Source organism: Haliotis cracherodii, unplaced genomic scaffold, assembly GCF_022045235.1.
Source record: "Haliotis cracherodii isolate W230 unplaced genomic scaffold, xgHalCrac1.p SCAF_4, whole genome shotgun sequence".
NCBI classification, from domain to species: domain Eukaryota; kingdom Metazoa; phylum Mollusca; class Gastropoda; order Lepetellida; family Haliotidae; genus Haliotis; species Haliotis cracherodii.
In genome coordinates this window covers 33599259-33617082 of record NW_027266297.1, presented here as the reverse complement: position 1 = coordinate 33617082, position 17824 = coordinate 33599259, and the positions used below count along the sequence as shown (strand labels likewise).

The window sequence follows — 17824 nt, the reverse complement described above, 5'->3', positions numbered from 1 at the left end:
TCTACCCCAGATCTTCAAGGGTCTTGTCTTGTTGGTTTGTGTTCTTGTTTACCATAATTATGTTTCTAGTTTTGTCAGCACCAAACCCATGTTCACTGGTTTTACCAAAATGGTAAACATCTAAGAGTATTATCCCTTTGGCGTCCCTCACTAATTAATTCACCAGCGCCAAAGGTATATGTGAGTTTATGTCATGGTGCTTTGTCCAATGTCTGTCAGTGTCATCTCTCTGACCATCCGTTATGTTATGTCTTGACTAATAATAGACCTCAGATATGATCATGGCGTTAACATGGTGAAAATATTGAAACAATTATATGGGAGATAAGATTAAATTGTCAAAATCTTTGATCATCGTCATCTAAGACAAAGGGTCAAGGATTCACTACTATTTAGAACTATAAATTTTCTTGCCTGTTCAAGGGAGCTAATTTGTGAAATGAAATCATTGCCACCAAAACATTTCATTTGGTTTTTGTGCTGATTTCAGTTTTTTGTGTAAGTACTCTAAGCTGACAAATAATGTATAAAAGACCTTATTTACAAAAGTAAACCCGTGAAGATCCGGGGTAGAATAGGTCTTCAGCAACCCATGCTTGCCGTAAAAGGCGACTATGCTTGTCGTAAAAGGCGACTAACGGGATCAGGTGGTCAGGCTCACCGACTTGGTTGATGCATGTCATAGTATCCGAATTGCGTGGATCGATGCTCATGATGTCAATCACTGGATTATCTGGTCCAGACTCGATTATTTACGAACCGCCATCATATAGCTGGAATATTGCTGAGTGCGGTGTTAAACAACCAACGAACCAACCAGTTTTGCAGGCTGAAGATGTTCTTGGTCCATGAGCACTGAATTTGAAATCTAAACATTATTTGTATTGGGATATTTTTATGTAAATTTAGAACCGATCCTAATATTGAACATATAAAGCCATTAGTCTGTTGTATGGAACAAGTTCTAAGTGAAGCTACACGTGTTACTCGTTATTCGAGTACAGTAATAGACGTCATCGTTGTGTCCTGCCTTGACCGTGGCCGTTCCTTGGATGTGTCTCCGCCTTTTTCTAGTGATCACTGTTCAGTTAACATCTGGGGCGGTCGGGTAGCCTTGTGGCCGTTCCTTGGATGTGTCTCCGCCTTTTTCTAGTGATCACTGTTCAGTTAACATCTGGGGCGGTCGGGTAGCTTCTTGGCCGTTCCTTGGATGTGTCTCCGCCTTTTTCTAGTGATCACTGTTCAGTTAACATCTGGGGCGGTCGGGTAGCCTCGTGGTTAAAGCATTCGCTCGACACGCTGAAGACCTGGGTTCGATTCCCGACATGGGTACAATGTGTGAAGCCCATTTCTGGTGTCCCCAGTCGTGATATTGCTAGAATATTGCGAAAAGCGGAGTAAAACCATACTCACTCACTCACTCACTCACTCAGTTAACATCTTTCTCAATCCCCAAAGCAGATTAAGAAAGCCGACTTGTGAACTATTTGGGGGCACAGGTGGCCCAGTCGTCTAAGGCGCCGCGATTCGCTGTGCAGAGTTGCGTCTCTTGGGCACGCCAGAAACCTATGATTGTGGATTCGAATCCTGGTTCGCCCCAGTTATGTTTCTAGGTTTGTCAGCACCATACCCGTGCTCGTGGGTTTCACCGAAGTGGTAAACGTCTGAGACCTGCATCACTTGGGGCTTTCCTCCACATTAAGTTGACACGCCGTGATATAACTGGAATACTGTTAAAAGCAGCGTTAAACCGAACCCACTCACTCACGTGAACTATTTATAATTATGATAATATTGATATTCCATTATTTCAGCAGAATAACTGAAAGGTGAATTGAAATTCTATTATGAATGATAGATATGTTAACACAACTGCCATTAAGTTAGTAGATACCATTACTCAATTCTGTGAAACAAATATTCCAAATAAGATAGTCCCAATCCGCCTCAGTGATGCTCCCTGAATGACTGGGAATATCAGAAAACTCAAACATTGGAGAAATAGGATTCCTGAACAAGCCAAATTTTCAAATCACCTGCTGATTTAGAAAGATTGGGAAAATATTAGGGCTGGGACAAGTCCATATTTACTACCCGGGTACCCACCCCCCTATTACCTGACCCTACCCGGGCACCATTGCAGGTCTCAGGAGATGTTTCAAAATGTCCGTTTGGGAACATTTTTAGCATAGCCCTGGCCCTATTAAACAATCTGGTCAGTCATACACTGAAGCTGAATTAAGTGATATCTTTATTTAACCATACGAAAAATCAGAAGGAATGGGTGCATAGTCAGAAAGAAATGCGAACATTAGTGACGTGTAGTGTAACCATAGAGGTCTAGACCATGGGTCGGGGTAGTCCTGTGGGTACCCGGGTCCTGCACAGTATCCACCCAACCCGGGTACCCGAGTAACCCGTCCCAGCCCTAGAAAATATCATCATTCAGTTATAACAGAGTTTAGAAAATGCAAATTAGCATATATAGAATGATTGGATAATGTGATTAACACAGATCATGGAATCATCTCAAGGTGGCTTATTATGAAGTATTTACTTAAGCAGAGAAAAAGAACAAAGAATCTTTTAATGTACATAGAGGAAATGATATTTTTGGTATTCATTAATGTTTGTTTTTTGCTTCTTGTTAAACGCTGCACTCAGCAATATTCCAGCTACATGACGGCGGTCTGTAAATAATCGAGTCTGGACCAAACAATCCAGTGATTGACATCATGAGCATCAATCCACGCATTTGGGATACGATGACATGCCTCAACCAAGTCAGCGAGCCTGACCACCCGATCCCGTTAGTCGCCTCTTATGTATTCATTAATGATATAGTGGACAATATTCAGAGCAGTATTTATTATTTACTGATGTTCCATCATTACCATATTCGACATAATAAGCACCCAGGGCGCTCTCAAAATTAGAAATAGGGGGCTCTTTTTAGAATATTATTTTAGTGAACAACAACAGGGTTGAAAGATCGTAAATTTTGTGGTTTATGCTGACAGATATATTTTTCCAGAATCCAAGTTCCCATAATTAAGGATGCATATAACACACATATTATACACAAATAAATATGTCTTGTGTACATTGATCACTGAGAAAGGGTGCTAATTGGGATTGTTCACTAGCCAATATATTAGCAAATATCACCATGGGACGCTTATTACGTCGAATATGGTATGTGATTTGTGACGACCCTGATTCATCAACAATATGTTTGAATACAGATTTAGAATTGATAGCAAAATGGGCAAATCTTTGAAAATTTATTTTAATCCTAAGACTGAATCAATTTTATTTTCTTGGAAGAGAACAGCAAATACAATGCCAGATCTGTTTATGAACGATATCAAGATTGAATATGCTAATTCTCAAAACATCTTGGACAAACTCCGCAACACGATGGTCAGTGGCCTCCAATGTTCATTCAATGATCAACTGTTTAAGAAACTTGAAATATCGACTTCAAAGGATTCAAAGGAATATCCTTCAAACTTTATATGATTGATTCAATTTACCAACATTTGTTTAGGGTGATTACATCTGGAATAATTGAAAAAAGAATCAAGAATCAATAAATGATATTAGAAAAACCTTATTAAGATTTTTAAGAATTATTTGTGGATCTGTCAGAGGAGTGTCTCATTTCTAAAATAGATAATAAAACAGGCTAATCATTTCTACATGTTCTAAGCAACTCATGAAATATACATAAAATTTTTTATAAAAGAGTTACAGATTATCTTTCAGATCTCATTCCATTAAATGTTTCTGCCAGGACCACATATACTACAAGGTCCTCCATCATACTCTGAATTCCACTTTGTCGCACCGAAATGTACAAAAAGTCGTATATACCAACTGTTATATGAGACTGAAATATGTTGGATGATGTACAGACTCTTTGTCTTTATTTAAATTGCTTTTAATAGGGCTTAAAAAAATATAAGAATTGGTTCTCAGGCAATGATTTTGGAAAATATAGTGCAGGCGGGCGGTGGCTTTTTTTGGTTGTGAAACTAGCATGTAACCAAATAAACAGTTGTGTACAATCAACCTGGGAAAGGGCCTCCCTACATAATATTTGACTAGCGTTGGATTTGGAATATTTGAATATTTTTTGTGTGTTTTTTCTAAAAAATGGAAATAAAGCAAAATGTGTGGCAAACTTTATAATGAAGCGGGCGGTGCCTGAGAACCGATACTACATCACATAGATAAACATATCAAGTGATGTACATCACGTAAATAAAACATATCAAGCAATGTACATCACATGAGTAAAACATATCAAGTGATGTACATCACGTAAATAAAACATATCAAGCAATGTACATCACATGAGTAAAACATATCAAGTGATGTACATCACGTAAATAAAACATATCAAGCAATGTACATCACATGAGTAAAACATATCAAGCAATGTACATCACGTAAATAAAACATATCAAGCAATGTACATCACATGAGTAAAACATATCAAGCAATGTACATCACGTAAATAAAACATATCAAGCAATGTACATCACATGAGTAAAACATATCAAGCAATGTACATCACGTAAATAAAACATATCAAGCAATGTACATCACGTAAATAAGACATATCAAGCAATGTACATCACATAAATAAATCATATCAAGCAATGTACCTCACATTAAAAAAACATCAGGCAATGTACATCACATAAGTAAAACATCAAGCAATGTACATCACATAAATAAACATATCAAGCAATGTATCTGACATAAATATAACATATCAAGCAATGTACATCACATAAATAAAACATATCAAGCAATGTACCTCACATAAATAAAACATCAAGCAATGTACATCACATAAATATAACATAAAGCAATGTACCTCACATAAATAAAACATATCAAGCAATGTACATCACATAAATATAACATATCACACAATGGACGTCACAGAAATAAAACATATCAGGCAATGGACATCACATAAATAAAACATATCAAGCAATGTACCTCACATAAATAAAACATATCAAGCAATGTACATCACATAAATAAAACATCAAGCAATGTACCTCACATAAATATAACATATCAAGCAATGTACCTCACATAAATATAACATATCAAGCAATGTACCTCACATAAATAAGACATATCAAGCAATGTACATCACATAAATAAATCATATCAAGCAATGTACATCACGTGAGTAAAACATATCAAGCAATGTACATCACATGAATAAACCATATCAAGCAATGTACCTCACATAAATAAAACATATCAAGCAATGTACATCACATAAATATAACATATCAAGCAATGTACCTCACATAAATAAGACATATCAAGCAATGTACCTCACATAAATATAACATATCACGCAATGTACATCACATAAATAAAACATAACGCAACGTACATCACATAAATAAAACATATCAAGCAATGGACATCACATAAATAAAACATATCAAGCAATGTACCTCACATAAATAAAACATATCAAGCAATGTACATCACATAAATAAAACATCAAGCAATGTACCTCACATAAATATAACATATCAAGCAATGTACCTCACATAAATAAAACATATCAAGCAATGTACATCACATAAATATAACATATCACGCAATGGACATCACATAAATAAAACATAACACAATGTACATCACATAAATAAAACAACGCAATGTACATCACATTAATAAAACATATCAAGCAATGTACATCACAGAAATAAAACATATCAAGCAATGTACATCACAGAAATAAAACATATCAAGCAATGTACCTCACAGAAATAAAACATATCACGCAATGTACATCACATTAAAGATTTCCCCTAAACCACTTAGGGTTATCATATTTGGTTGAAATTTCACATGTGTAATGATACAAGTATCTATGGGTTATGTCTGAATTTGCAGCACCAAACTATTAATCTTACCACTTTTACAGGTGTTATGATCGAGTAGGGTGTGACAATGGCGCCAGTGGAATACCGAGCAGTGATTAGGTTTTTATATTTGAAAGGTCGCACATCAAAAGAAACTTTTGATGAAATGAAAGCAACTTATAGGGAAGATGCCCCATCATATGATGTTAAACACTGGCATCGCCAGTTCAAGTGTGGTCGGACATCTGTGGAAACAGCTGCCATTCCTGGTCGCCCCCATTCAGCCATTGATGAGGACACTATCCATGAAGTGGAGACCGCCATTTTGGCAGACCAATGTATAACTGTTCGCCAGTTAGCACAAGATGTCAAGATCAGTGTAGGGTCTGTGGAAAAAATCATCCATGACAATTTGAACATGCATAAGGTGTCTGCACAATGGATTCCCAGGTTGCTCACACCTTTCCAAAAGCAGGAACGAGTCAATTGTTCAAAGGATCTTTTGGACATGTCCCCCAAAAAACAGGCAAACTTTTTTGACAGATTTATCACACAGGATGAAACATGATCATCACTATGATCCTGAGACTAAAGTTCAGTTGATGCAATGGAAGCATGTGGAGTCACCACCCCCAAAGAAGGCACATGTCCAACCCTCTGCAGGCAAGGTCATGCTCACGGTGTTTTGGGACCAGCACGGAGTAGTGATGATGGATTTCTTGGCAAAGGGTACAACAATTACAGAAGCTTATGATGCTTCACTGCTGTGGAAATTGCGAAACGCAATCAAACTTAAGAGGCGTGGCGTGCTGAGCAAGGGTGTCGGTCTCCTGCAAGACAATGCTCCAGTACACAACTCTCATGTTGCCCAGACAGAAGCGCGGTCCTGTGGCTATGAAAATCTTCCACATCCTCCTTACTCTCCTGACCTTGCACCATCTGACTTCCACCTCTTTCCAACCATGAAGTCATTTTTGAAGGGAAAACGTTTCACAGATGATGAAACACAGATTTCTGAAGTCAAGTCCTGGTTTGAGACGCAAAATGAGGGCTTTTACAAGCAAGGTCTCCATAGTTGCATAAAACGATGGGAGAAGTGTGTAACTCTTGGTGGTTCTTATGTGGAAAAAGACTAATACCTATGCCAAGTTTCATTCCACTAGGTCCATCGGAAGTGGGTCAGGGGAAATCTTTAATGAACACCCCTCGTATCAAGCAATGTGCATCACATAAATAAAACATATCAAGCAATGTACATCACATAAATAAAACATATCAAGCAACGTGCATCACATAAATAAAACATATCAAGCAATGTACATCACATAAATAAAACATATCACACAATGTACCTCACATAAATATAACATATCAAGCAATGTACCTCACATAAATAAAACATCAAGCAATGTACATCACATAAATAAAACATCAGGCAATGTACCTCACATAAATATAACATATCACGCAATGTACATCACATAGATAAAACATAATGCAATGTACCTCACATAAATAAAACATATCAGGCAATGTACATCACATGAATAAAACATATCAAGCAATGTACCTCACATAAATATAACGTATCAAGCAATGTACCTCACATAAATATACATATCAAGCAATGTATCTCACATAAATATACATAACAAGCAATGTACCTCACATAAACAAAACATATCAAGCAATGTACATCACATAAACAAAACATATCAAGCAATTTACATCACATAAATACAACATATCAAGCAATGTTCCTCACATAAATAAAACATCACGCAATGTACCTCACATAAACAAAACATATCAAGCAATGTGCATCACAGAAACAAATCATATCAAGCAATGTACAACACATAAATAAAACCTATCAAGCAATGTACCTCACATAAATAAAACATATCAAGCAATGTACCTCACATAAATAAAACATATCAAGCAATGTACATCACATGAATAAAACATATCAGGCAATGTACACCACATAAGTAAAACATCACGCAATGTACATCACATAAATAAAACATAACGCAATGTACATCACATAAATATAACATATCAAGCAATGTACCTCACATAAATAGAACATATCAAGCAATATGCATCACATAAATAAAACATATCAAGCAATGTTCATCACATAAATAAAACATATCAAAGTAGACAGTGGAACTAATCATCTTATTCAATTTAAACTTCACTTGGTTGTAGCAACCTAAATGGGTGCAAATTTTATTTGTGATATTTCAAATTATAGTTGCGGATTTTACTATGAAAGACAGCCTTTATTATCTATTACAGTGTCCAAATTTCTGCATAATAAACAGCACCCCAATATGTGGTCCCAACATTCTTGTATTGATACTAGCACCTTGCAGACTTATGCTGAAACAGAAAAAAACATAAACATTGGTGTATGACCATGAAGGATATTGTTTTCGTCAGTTGGCTTTATCCAAGAAGCATTATTTTGCTGAAAATAAGACATAGTAGTCATTGTTTGTTTTGTCAGAGGATGGTGGGGTAGCCTAGTGGTTAAAGCGTTCGCTTGTCATGCTGAAGTCCCTGGTTCGATTCCCCAAATAGGTACATTTTGCAATCCCATTTTTGGTGTCCCCCAATGTGATATTGCTGGAATATTGCCAAAAGCAGCGTAAAACGCAACTCACTCGTTTTGACATCATATACAACAAAGTGTATTGTCATTAGAAAAAGGTATAACGAAATATTCTCAAAACTTCCAAAGATTTAGGAACAGCACTGTGTACAATTGTTGGTATTATGGTATTTTATATTTAAGGTGAGCTTTTGTGCCTGTGGTGCTGGAGATGAACAAAACAAAGCTGTAGATTGAAAAACAAACCAAGCTATTTTATCCATCAATCAAACAGACATTTGGAGGTCATGTGACCACAAAGCTGAGGGCAAATTTGTTGAACCATAGCCAAAACAAAGACGACCAGGCTTGGACAGTGACCACCAACAAGCAACAGTTGGTCAACTGACCATTCAGAAAGCCATTCATCACACAGGTGCTAGAACTGGCTCCAGCACAAGCTGGGCTGTGCTGGTGTTGGGTCAGGGACAAGTGATGTAAACATGTTTATTTGATGGAGGATTTTTCTGGAGGCAACATATTGCATGCTGTTTTGATACAGATTGAAAGTGGATGCAAATAATTTATGTTGTTAGTTCTTAAGGACACAAACAAGTCTGGCTCTTGGAATCATTTAAACTAATCAAAATTGTAGATTGCATGTTACCATGGTTACTTGTAACTGACATTTCTATTCTGGTAAGAAGTACAGTTCAAAGTTCAGTGTGTGAACAGATGATTTAAAAAAACAAAACCCATGGAATCCCCAATCTATTGTAGGCTATGCATATCGGTTTTTCCAAGCAATGAATTGCATTGAAGTCTTGATCTGCATGAAACCATATGTTTTTGGCGCTATAATTTACTATTATTGTTTTTTTTATTAGGAACTACCACACTCTGTACATGTTCTTCGTGTGGGAGTTCTGTATTTGACACATTACCCATGAGGGTTAAAAGATCTTTTAATCTTTTTTGATATTTACAGTCCGCCATCATACAATTGGCTATCGTCTAAATGACAATGTGACAATGGCACCTGACACGATCTGCCATGTAGGTGTCCTCACTTCTTCATGCATTGAAGCGTTGGATCGGTTGAAAAATCTGATTTTATATTCACTGTCGTTGTATCTTCAAGGCTTTTTGCTCAAATTCTGCGAAGAAATCTCTCTATTTCTGACAAGTGGCCATTCCAGTATACTGTAAATCTTGAAATAAATGCGAGCGTGAATTAATTCCGAAAAATGCGAGTGGTCTTTGCTTGCCTTATTAAACATTGCATTTATATCAACAGTAAGACATTTTGGATAGCAGAAATACCAACTTAAACATACTATGTATTCCACATCACTGTTTATTGAGCAGCACTTGTAACAAGTATATAAACAGTGTCATTCAAACACTAATTACATCCTGAATTGTCACTGCTGGGGTCAAGACTAGAGTTCTACTCGCAGGTGTGATCAGTAATGACATAAGCAAGTCCAGATAGGCGCCACCCACGCAACACAGTGTCTTTGTTCTTTGCGACTGCGTCAAAGGCTGACACGAGCCAGCATGCATGTATTGTTTTAACGGAAGTACGCTAATTAGTGGTGCTATTTGGTGTGTGATTGGATTAATATAAGGTTGGATTAAGGTGAGGATTCTCCTGTAAATCTGAAAGAGGACATTTTCTTCAGATATATCCACTGAAGCTTGAGAAGAGGAGGGGTATGTGTGTGTCCCATTCATATTGAGTCACAATGATGTTTGTGCTGTCTGGCCCCTGGTATGATGTTAAAACCTGTAAACCAATGATGTTTGTGCTGTCTGACCCCTGGTGTGGAGTTAAAACCTGTAAACCACTGATAGTTGTGTTGTCTGGCCCCTGGTGTGGAGTTAAAACCTGTAAACCAATGATGTTTGTGCTGTCTGACCCCTGGTGTGGAGTTAAAACCTGTAAACCACTGATAGTTGTGTTGTCTGGCCCCTGGTGTGGAGTTAAAACCTGTAAACCAAAGATGTTTGTGCTGTCTGGTCCCTGGCATGGTGTTAAAACCTGTAAACCACTGATGTTTGTGCTGTCTGGCCCCTGGTGTGGAGTTAAAACCTGTAAACCACTGATGTTTGTGCTGTCTGGCCCCTGGTGTGGAGTTAGAACCTGTAAACCACTGATGTTTGTGCTGTCTGGCCCATGGTGTGGAGTATAAACCTGTAAACCACTGATGTTTGTGCTGTCTGGCTCCTGGTGTGGAGTATAAACCTGTAAACCAATGATGTTTGTGCTGTCTGGACCCTGGTATGATGTTAAAACCTGTAAACCACTGATGTTTGTGCTGTCTGGCCCCTGGTGTGGAGTATAAACCTGTAAACCAATGATGTTTGTGTTGTGTGGTCCCTGGTGTGGAGTTAAAACCTGTAAACCACTGATGTTTGTGCTGTCTGGCTCATGGTGTGGAGTATAAACCTGTAAACCACTGATGTTTGTGCTGTCTGGCCCCTGGTGTGGAGTTAGAACCTGTAAACCAATGATGTTTGTGCTGTCTGGACCCTGGTATGATGTTAAAACCTGTAAACCACTGATGTTTGTGCTGTCTGGCTCCTGGTGTGGAGTATAAACCTGTAAACCAATGATGTTTGTGTTGTGTGGTCCCTGGTGTGGAGTTAAAACCTGTAAACCAATGATGTTTGTGCTGTCTGGCCCCTGGTGTGGAGTATAAACCTGTAAACCAATGATGTTTGTGTTGTGTGGTCCCTGGTGTGGAGTTAAAACCTGTAAACCACTGATGTTTGTGCTGTCTGGCTCCTGGTGTGGAGTATAAACCTGTAAACCAATGATGTTTGTGTTGTCTGGCCCCTGGTGTGGAGTATAAACCTGTAAACCAATGATGTTTGTGCTGTCTGGACCCTGGTATGATGTTAAAACCTGTAAACCACTGATGTTTGTGCTGTCTGGCTCCTGGTGTGGAGTATAAACCTGTAAACCAATGATGTTTGTGCTGTCTGTCTCCTGGTGTGGAGTATAAACCTGTAAACCAATGATGTTTGTGCTGTCTGGACCCTGGTATGATGTTAAAACCTGTAAACTAATGATGTTTGTGTTGTCTGGCCCTTGTTGTGGAGTTAAAACCTGTAAACCCCTGATGTTTGTGCTGTCTGGCTCCTGGTGTGGAGTATAAACCTGTAAACCAATGATGTTTGTGCTGTCTGGACCCTGGTATGATGTTAAAACCTGTAAACCAATGATGTTTGTGTTGTCTGGCCCCTGTTGTGGAGTTAAAACCTGTAAACCCCTGATGTTTGTGCTGTCTGGCTCCTGGTGTGGAGTATAAACCTGTAAACCAATGATGTTTGTGCTGTCTGGCTCCTGGTGTGGAGTATAAACCTGTAAACCAATGTTGTTTGTGCTGTCTGGACCCTGGTATGATGTTAAAACCTGTAAACCACTGATGTTTGTGTTGTGTGGTCCCTGGTGTGGAGTTAAAACCTGTAAACCAATGATGTTTGTGCTGTCTGGTCCTTGATGTGGAGTTAAAACCTGTAAACCACTGATGTTTGTGCTGTCTGGTCCCTGGTGTGGAGTTAAGACCTGTTAACCACTGATGTTTGTGCTGTCTGGTCCCTGGTGCGGAGTTAAGACCTGTAAACCACTGATGTTTGTGCTGTCTGGCCCCTGGTGTGGAGTTAAAACCTGTATACCCTATAGTTTGTGTTGTCTGGCCCCTGTTGTGGAGTTAAACTTGTGTGATCCCTCTCATTGTGTAGATCTGACAACCCCTCCATAAAAGGTCCTGTCAGATGAGCCTGGAAGGAACTCGGACCGTTCTGTCTAAAGGAATGATGTCAGCTTTTTAAAACGATAAAGCTTTACATCTTTACCACATCAATATACAGATAATAATAAACCCACACAGATAGTACACCCTTTTCATTGTAGATGCCATGACATCCATAAAAGTCAGGATGTATGAATTATCCTCTTGAATATAACAGCACAGCTTTATTATTTTGCATTTGGAACTCCCTGATTATGTTTGTTTTTGAAGATGCAGAAATCAGATGTGCTTGTCTGAATGCTTTGCTCACTTGTACCAAGAATGTTTGAAGCCTCAGCATGATTGGCTGACCATAGAGTTTACAGAACACAGAGTTGTTCCATGCAAAGAGTTACCTTATTTGGGTAAAGGATATTTTTCAACGAGATTGACAATACATGTTTATGTTGTCTGATCCCTTGCTTAACCTTATAACTTATAGACCATATATTTGGCAACTGCACATTTCCTTGTTGGTTGTGCAAAATGATACGCAAAATTACTATTGTTATTGTTTGTTTGTCTGCATATAAAGCAATATGTGAGGTCATTCAAAATGAGGTATCATAAAATGTTATGAGATTCATTTTATCACATAAAGGCTTTATCATACCTCCATGTCAGAATGATGAGATCTGATTTGTCCACATCATCTTGATAAATTACTGTGTAGCCCCCCTTGGAGGGTAGTAAATTTCTCAGTGGGGGAATAAATCTTTTATATACCCCACTGGAGGCGAGTGGTATAAAACCTAATGAGGGATGCATAAAACCCCATGGACCCCTTGTGATCCTGCTACAACTTATAATGTTAAGTGTGTGATAAACTAATCCGTTAAACTTGGTATCATGATGAAAAAAATATACAAATGAGGAACTACATTCAAGCTCCATATCTATCTGATGCCTTCGTCTCAATAAATTATTGAAAAATATGCTGAGATTGGGCATTGGCGACACACATGACTTCAAGTTATTTGGCGCTTTATGATAAATTGGGCATCCACACCAAAATTGTATCATATAGGAATAAGTAATATTTATCCAAGTGTTGGGTAGGATGTCTTTGATATAAAAACGTCATGGTTCCTTGTCCAGTTCTAGAAAAGCAAATTACTACACTACATTTAGGACTACTATAATACCAGAACCTTATCTTTTGAATACATACTTACGCAAGTTTAGAACAACTTTCTCGATTTCATTGCTGCTCACATGATCTAGTTATTGAAATAACATGATATGTAGGTATTTTGAGAGAACATAAACTTTGTAGAATTTGTGAAAATGATTGTATTGAATATCATTTTCTTGATGTGTCCAGTGTATATATATACTTTATGATGTCTAAATATTATTTCTACCGCAAATGTTTTGTAAATTTAGGCCATTATTGTACTGAAACTTTCGGTAATATATCTATGTTCATTTGTTATGCTATGGAACTAAGAAAGTGTATGAATTTGTAACACACACCAGACAACATACTGTTGTCCTTTGGCCTCATCTGTACCATGATTAAAGATTGACTGAATATTAAAACAAGAGTTGCAGATCCTAAGCACTGAGTAAAGGTGAGCTTCTGAACCTGTGGTACTCTGGTTTCCTCTGGCTTGCTGGCTTGCAAATGTACATATTCGACGTAATAAGCGCCCAGGGTGCTCTCAAAATTAGAAATAGGGGTCTCTTATTAGAATATTATTTTGGTGGGAAAAAAATAAAGTTGAAAGATCGGAAACTTTCTAATAGTCTGAAATTTTTATAAACGACAGATATATTTTTGCAGAATTTAATTGCCTGTAATTAAGGGTGCCTATAACACGAGTGTGTATTATATGCAAATAAATGTCTTGTGTACATTGACCAATTGGAAGGAGTGCTAATTGGGATTGTTCACTAGCCAAAACATAAGCAAATATCGCCGTGGGCACTTTTTAGAGCGGGGCGCTTATTATGTCCAATACGATATACAATATTCCGGGTCATTGTGACCGCTTAAGCCGAACCAAGAAACAGTTGGTGTAAACAAGCTTATGTTTACATACTTTGAAACCAGATCCTAAGTTTTACAAGGAATACGAATTATTTCAGGAACGTTCTCTGTCTCAAGAACAAGTATCCCTCAGCTGAAGCAGTGCTTGTAAAATCAATGCCAAATACATCCAGAAAGTCAAGTTAATCTACTCACAGGACGACATTCAAAACGATATTTAATGTCAGTGTAGAACATTTAAATAATTGGTCGTTTTCAAGCAGTCTTGATCAACCCGATGAGCACAGGTCAGACATATTAACCCCCAAATACAGAAATATTTTGTGTGGAGAAAATCAATGATGGTTTTCTATCATATGTGACATGAGCTGTGCATGTTTTATTAAGCTTCAGGGACCAAGTCTCAGAATAGTCAACCGTTTTCATGTGGTCGTATGTAAGGTCGTATTTTCTTTCAAATTCATCATCTTCTGTAAATACACAATTATGCTCATGTGATTTTATTTGACTGTATAAGGAAGAATATTTATGGATGTCAACTTCTTTATTATGAATAATATGAAAAGAATAATAATAAAGAAGTTGACATCCATATATTCTCTTCCTTATGTGTATCACTTCTAAATGCCTTTCAAAGGCTTGATTTGAATGTATATTCTGTTGTAACAATTTTAATTGTTCTCAAAAATATATGTCAAATATAACTTTTGGGAAGATATATGTTTAGATTGTCACAAAAAAATGTTCATAAACACTGTCCTTCCTGACAGTCACTGGACATGGTATTCATGGAAACTGAAACGGCAACTTCGTTTGTGCCATCTTGCAGCACATGACTCAAAACTAACATTTCTCTAAAACGAAATTATTTTCAGATTTGTCTTTTAATCAGCATTAAAAACACAATTCTGATAATCACCTCAATATATTTCAAACACAGGGCTAGATTTGTGCTCAGAAGGTAATATTGCCATAATAACACAATTGCATTATTAATACTGGCTAGTATATCATATAGTGGACTTCAGAGAATGTCGCCATTTTCAGAAGAAGACTAGATTTCATGTATTTTAGACTTGCTGCGGTAGTTTCTGATAATTGTTTCATGATCTGAATAGGAGACTAGACAACTGTTACAACAGGGATGTATTTATGATTCTGAACCAACTGGGGGACACGGGTGGCCCAGTCCTAAGGGGCCGCGATTTGCTGCGCAGAGTTGCGTCCCTTGGGCACGCCAGAAACCTATGATTGTGGGTTCGCATCCCAATTATGTTTCTAGGTTTGTCAACACCTTACCCGTGCTCGTGGGTTTCACCAAAGTGACAAACGTCTGGGACCTGCATCACTTCGGGCTTTCCTCCCACATTAAGCTGACATGTCGTGATATAACTGGAATGCTGTTAAAAGCGGCGTTAAACCCAACTCACTCACTCACTCTGAACCAAGTGTCCTTTGCAGGCAGATTGGGAAAATATATCGTTTTTTTTGTCATAATTTGCAATATTTCTTATAAATTGTATTTTTCCAAAATTCAGAGGTATAATAACATTGTGTACAATGCCTAATTGCATGACCAAGCATTAAATCATCTTCCTCTCTGGACATTTTTACTGACATTTGCTGCTGACTTTGGGCCAAATATGGGCTTCTGAAGAGGTCTAGATAAACCCCTGCTTGCAAACACTTTTTTCCACTGGTATCCTGGAGTTCATGGGAGCATTATTTTCACCAGAATTAACTGTTAAACAAGCTGAATTTACTATAGCTAGACTAAACATAATTTTTAGAGATAGACTGGTTGTAACTATCATGACAAGGGAAGAGAAATAATTACTATTCCAGGAGTGTTTTGTCTGATAAGCTTATCACTTGAAGAAATTGTAAAGGTTAGCATATGTGAATTTGTGGACCATTTATGAATGAGAATTTGAAAAAATGACATCGGAGAATCAGATTTCAGATAAGAATATAACAAGACCCTGCTTCTTGTATCCCGCGAGATGTGCAAACAGATAAACCTATATCTTCCTGCCATATGGAAAACACAGAACTTTGTCTCCCCTTGTTCCAACACATTTATTCAACACAGAGAGCTACTCCAGCCTGGTGTGCCCGGCCCACGTGACAGTTGATGGACCTACCAGCTGCCTCCAGATCAGAACAGTGTGAATGGCAGCATGCAGGCTACATGTCAACATGTTAAAAACTGCCTGCATAAATTACAGACTAGCCGTTTCTGTGTCATTTTAAAGCATCTGCCCAGAGAGTGGAATGTCAGTGGTTAGATCCCTGGCCATGTCATACCAAAAGATGTAAACAGATGGTACTTGTTGTGACATAGCCTTGCTCCAAGGCTGTACTGAATGATAGTCCATAGGTTTTTAGTGATTCTATCCTTATAATAGGCAAATCTAGATACGAGGGTCTTACAGGGACAACTTGGTTTTTATAATCTAGAAATTATGTTTTAAACTAATATTGTTTGCCTTAGAGACTTGTGCAAGTCAAGTTGTGACACTGCTTGGTGCTTGGCATTAAGGGAATAAAACAAGGACTAGCACTATAAAACTGGCATTAGTCTGGACAAGTACAATTACCCACAGCCACACATAGGGCTGTATGCATGCATGGCATAAAAAGGCCATATAATGTCATCTATTTGTCATTATTGTTTTTCACTTTGTCCAGGTTTAGGGTGTATGATTTGAATGATAAAATGGGAAATAGGTGGGGTTTTCCATGAGTGGGTGTTGTGTGTTTGTTCAAGACATGTGGTTTCTTGGTGCCCTTGTGCCCATATGCTGGCTTATTGTGGGAACTGTCCTTTTCAGAATATTCAAGTCATGAGTAATTTGTAGTCTACCATCCTTCATGGAAACAGTCGTAATGTCATATCCATGTTTATCTTTGTCTCACATCATCACCTGTGGGGACCCTGGGTCAGAGTAGGTCCCCAAGCATGCCATAATCCCATGCCATGAAAATGAAGGGTTCCCCAAGATCCTGAGCTTGTCCTTCTGGGACGATTTAGGGCACAACAGGTCCCCCAAGATCCTGAGCTTGTCCTGTGGAAGATTCAGGGAAGAACAGGTCCCCCAAGATCCTGAGCTTGTCCCGTGGAAGATTCAGGGAAGAACAGGTCCCCCCAAGATCCCAAGCTTGTCCTGTGGAAGATTCAGGGAAGAACAGGTCCCCCAATATCCTGAGCTTGTCCTGTGGAAGATTCAGGGCAGAACAGGTCCCCCAAGATCCCATACTTGTCCTGTGGAAGATTCAGGGCAGAACAGGTCCCCCAAGATACTGAGCTTGTCCTATGGAAGATTCAGGGCAGAACAGGTCCCCCAAGATCCTGAGCTTGTCCTTCTGGGACGATTCAGGGCAGATAAGGTCCCCCAAGATCCTGAGCTTGTCCTGTGGAAGATACAGTGAAGAACAGGTCCCCCAAGATCCTGAGCTTGTCCTGTGGAAGATTCAGGGAAGAACAGGTCCCCCAAGATCCTGAGCATGTCCTGTGGAAGAT

General features: G+C 38.3%; 1 protein-coding gene across 2 annotated transcripts in view; it reads left to right on the top strand.

Annotated features, from left to right (window-relative positions):
- Nucleotides 1-17824, top strand: part of LOC139479088 (heparan sulfate glucosamine 3-O-sulfotransferase 1-like) — a 275458-nt gene that overhangs the window by 2086 nt on the left and 255548 nt on the right. The window lies entirely within an intron of this gene.